Below are 5,000 nucleotides of genomic sequence, written 5' to 3' on the forward strand. Positions count from 1 at the left end.
CCCTGGACCCTCGACTGCTCCTGATGTTCCTATTGCTTTTCATAAAACCGTGACTTCTAAGAAGTCGAAGTCCACCAAGTCCAAGGCTTCGTCGGCGGGTGGCTCTCACTTCCCCGTCGACCTGATCAGGGATATAGTCAAGGAGCAAATTCAGCAACATTCTGGGGCTATGACGGAGCTAAAAGATAGGGTGGCTAATCTGATCCGCTCCGGAACTCAGATTCCTCCGCCTTCAGCCCCAGACGCGTCGAAGTTACCCCCCTTCAATAAAAACAACCCTTGGAGGTTTGCCTTGCATGCTCCGTACTTAGATGGTACCCTAACTCTAGATGGCATAGGCACCCGCCCTCTAGAGGATCTAGAATTCTACCCCCCGGGGCTAGAATTCCCATTCAACGGCTTCGTCTGCCTAAAAGAGCATGCCTTGGTTAGAATGGACAAGGTACCGAAGGAAACGGTGATATTTCCAAAAGAACAGGCCCAAGCTGTCTGGGCCAGGACTCTGTCAGAATGGGGGTGTACCAACTCCAAGCTCACCCCACACAAAGGACACTATTTTTACAACGGCATCGTCCATTACCTTGCCACTTATAGATAAAGTGACAGAGCTGACAATACAGGCCGTCAAGGAAAGCTCTGCCATGCCGGCTCTCAAAGAGACGGACCCCACCTCACTGCTCATTCCGAGTACCTCGGCCACCTGGAATGACGCTTCTTCTACCTTCACGGTAGGGAAGCTAGACCCAGACTGCGCCTCTACTCTTTTTTCTGAGAAGCTTCCCAGATTACTAGAGAGTCTTCTCAAGACCGAGTTCGAGGCACGTAATAGGTTATCTAGGTCCCTCCACTCCATCACCTCCATTGAGTCCCTAGCCTCTGTTTACCCGACTGAAACTTTGTTTAGGGTTTTCACAAAGAACCTGCTTCTGTCCTACCAAGTTGACCTCCACGACTTCTGGTCGGCTCGGGTTAGCTGCAGGAAATACATTCTGTCTGAGGCTTCTATCAGACATGAACCGAACAGGCTGATAGCGTCCTCCCGCTGGGGTAAGAACCTATTCCCTCAGGATGAAGTTAATAAAGTTCTTCAGGACGCTGCGAGGGCAAACCAAAATTTACAAGTAAGGTGGGGCCTCACGACCAAAAGGAAGATCGAATCCCACAAACAAACTTTCTTCAAGAAAAAGCAGAGATTTACCCCTTACAAGACGAACCGGGGTCACTACCACCAATCGTCAGTCCCCCACACGTCAACACAGTCTTCCTCTGCTTCGACTTCTCAGCAACCAGCTCCCCCTCAACAGGTGGTCTACCTCACTGCTCCCCCAGGTACACAACCCAACCCCACTTGGATGTCCTCTCCTGCATACAACCCTAGCTACGAACCCTCCGGTTCCTTTCGTGGACACCAGAGAGGAAGCTACAGAGGTAGAGGACAGTTCCGCCATCGAGGCGGACCTAGAGCAAGGGGTGCTCGGGGAGGGAAGGGACCTAGGTTCACTCCCTCGCAATGATGTGTTCCCGGTAGGGGGGGAGACTTTATCACTTTCGAGACCATTGGACCTTCAGTCCATGGGCTCACAGCATAATATCCAAAGGCTTGGGTTGGAAATGGTCACAGGGATCTCCACCTCCACCAGTGACCTTCTTCCAGAGACCCACTCCCATCCTGAAAGAGTACACCACAGAGTTACTCAAGAAGAAAGCAATCAAACGGGTTCGATCACTGAAATTCCAAGGCCGCCTGTTTACAGTTCCAAAGAAAGACTCGTCGGCGTTGAGAGTGGTTCTGGACTTGTCAAAACTAAACTCTTACATTCTCTGCGACAAGTTCCGTATGTTGACTATCTCTCAGGTACGGACCTTACTTCCCCGTGGGGCCGTCACCACCTCTATCGATCTTACCGACGCCTATTATCATGTCCCAGTAGCTCGAAACTTCTCTCCTTACCTAGGCTTCCGCCTAGGCAAGAAAGCCTTTGCGTTCAAAGTCATGCCCTTCGGTCTCAGCATTGCCCCCAGGATATTCACGAAACTGGGAGAGACAGTGCTCGAACAACTCAGGAACCAAGGGATACAGATCATTGCCTATCTGGATGATTGGCTCATTTGGGCTCGGTCGACCCAGGAATGCAACAGAGCTACGACGAAAGTACTTCGATTTCTCGCCAACCTGGGATTCCAAGTCAATCTCCAAAAGTCCCGCCTACAACCATCAAGCCACTTCGAATGGTTAGGAATTCAGTGGGACCTTTCAAAGCACAGGCTCTTCCTTCCTCCCAAAAAGGTAAGGGAGATAGCTTCCAAAATCAGGAATTTTCTCAAACACAAACAGGTCTCCAGAAGAGCCTTAGAAAGAATCATCGGCCTTCTCCAGTTTGCTTCAGTAACAGATCTCCTATTAAAAGCCAAACTCAAAGACATCAATCGAGTTTGGAGAAAGAGAGCTACAGTACCTTTAAGAGACAAGATCTCGAAGATCCCCTCTGTCTTGAAAATGAGACTACGCCCATGGTCCGAACCGAGGAACCTCTCCAAATCGGTTCCTCTGCAATTCCCCCCTCCACAAGTGACAGTTCATACAGACGCATCTCTGAGTGGCTGGGGGGGGGGGTTTACTCCCAACATCAGATGTTTCAGGGCTCTTGGTCACCCGCCATGAAACAGTTCCATATCAATGTTCTCGAAGCCATGGCAGTGTTCTTGACCCTGAAGAGAATCTCTCCTCCGAGGTCGTCCCACATCAGAGTAGTCTCAGACAGCACAGCTGTAGTACACTGCATCAACAGAGGAGGATCCAAGTCACCCAACCTGAATCAGGTCCTGGTCACTATCTTCGCCTTGGCAGCAGACAAGAACTGGTTCCTGTCAGCAACTCACCACCTAGCAGGAGTCCAGAATGTGATAGCAGACTCACTATCCAGGACGAAACCACTGGAATCGGAATGGTCCCTAGACATGAATTCCTTCCGGTGGATACTCAGGCTGGTTCCGGGCCTCCAGGTAGATCTATTCGTGACTCAACTGAATCACAAACTTCCCTGTTATGTGACCCCAAACCTGGACCCTCAGGCTTATGCCATGGACGCATTAACCCTGGATTGGAACCATTGGAAGAAGATTTACCTATTCCCTCCAGTGAATCTTCTAATGAAAGTTTTACACAAACTACGCTCCTTCCAAGGGGCAGTGGCCTTAGTAGCACCTCAATGGCCAAAAAGCAGTTGGTTTCCTCTCCTCCTCGAGCTGAAACTCCGTCCCTTCCGGATCCCATTCCCCAAACTGACCCAAGTTGTCCAAACTCGGACTGTGTAAGGTTCCTCAAGGATAGCCAAAACCCTAACTTTGTGGACTTCATGAAGTTTGCAGCTCGTAGAGATGCGAACATCGACCCGGAAAATGTCCTCTTTATAGAATCAGACCAAAGGGACTCTACAATTCGTCAATATGATTCGGCCGTTAAGAAACTAGCAGATTTCTTAAAGAATTCAGACCATTCTTTTATGACTCCTAATTTAGCCATCTCCTTCTTTAGGTTCATATTCGACAAAGGCCTAGCAGCTAGCACTATAACCACCATCAAGTCAGCTTTGAAGAAGGTCTTCCTTGTTGGGTTTAACATTAACCTAGCAGATTCCCATTTCTCATCTATTCCAAAAGCATGTGCTAGGCTTCGACCTTCAGTTCGTCCACAAAAGGTCTCTTGGTCTCTGAACGATGTCCTCAAACTTGCGTCAGACACGGACAATGAATCCTGCTCCTATATCACTCTTCTTAGGAAGACTTTATTTCTAATGGCTTTGGCCTCGGGTGCTAGAATCTCAGAACTAGCAGCTCTCTCACGAAACTCAGAAAACATAGATTTCCTCCCTTCAGGTGAAGTACTTCTTTCTCCAGACAGAGCTTTCCTAGCTAAAAATGAGGACCCACAAAATAGGTGGTCCCCTTGGAAGATTATTCCTTTTCTCCAAGATACTTCTCTGTGTCCAGTCACTACTCTCAGGGCCTTTTTAGCTAGAACTGCCACCCGCTCGTCTGGCTCCTTGTTTATCAGAGAACAAGGAGGTACTATTTCCATTCAAGGCATTAGGCAACAAATCCTATACTTCATTAAACAAGCTAATCCGGAAACGTTTCCCCATGCTCATGATATCCGGTCAGTAGCTACCTCCATCAATTATTTCCAAAATATGGATTTTGATGACCTTAAAAAGTACACGGGTTGGAAATCTCCTATGGTTTTCAAACGCCACTATCTAAAGAACTTACAGGCCCTTAAATACCCAACGGTTGCAGCTGGGAGCCTCATCTCTCCCCATTAATCTCTTGTTCTTCCTTTCATCCATCTCTCCTCTTCTCCCTCCTACCTGCCACTCGCACCACGTCGCCGCTCTCTTTGGTGGTTCGTTAGCCCTAAGTTTATTACATGTTTAGTTCCTATGGTTATTAACTGTTATTGTGTTTACCGTAACTTTAGTGTTGGGTTATTCTTAGCCATGTCAGTTTTGTTGCATATTGTGCTCTGATACTCGGATGCTTCCTTGTTATCATGTTTATTAGCCTTACGTTCACTATGTCCTTTGGCTAGTTTGTAATTTATGCTTACTTACCTTAATATAATATATTATTTTCCTTACATGGTGTTTATCTCTCTCCTCATTAGGTTACTATTTATTATTGGGCTTGGAAGGCATTCTCTAGTACATTTTCACCGGCCGTCACAGGTCAACCCAGAAAAGGGATTTTGACGAAGGAAAAATCTATTTCTGGGGAGAGACCTGTGACGCCCGGTGAAACCCTTCCCTGTTATATTGTATGATCCCACCCTTTCCTTTCCAAGCCATAATGTTCAATACAGAAGGATGTTGTTCAGATGGCGCTCGCGTCGGGCGTCGGTGGTGTGGCTCGGGTAGCGTAGCTGGTGCCTCTGTATCGGCCCATCCCTTTTGACGGAGGAATTAGCTAAATGGAAGACAGCCTGTGAATAGTGGTTTTCACAC

The sequence above is a fragment of the Palaemon carinicauda genome, chromosome 15, assembly GCF_036898095.1.
Source record: "Palaemon carinicauda isolate YSFRI2023 chromosome 15, ASM3689809v2, whole genome shotgun sequence".
Lineage (NCBI taxonomy): Eukaryota > Metazoa > Arthropoda > Malacostraca > Decapoda > Palaemonidae > Palaemon > Palaemon carinicauda.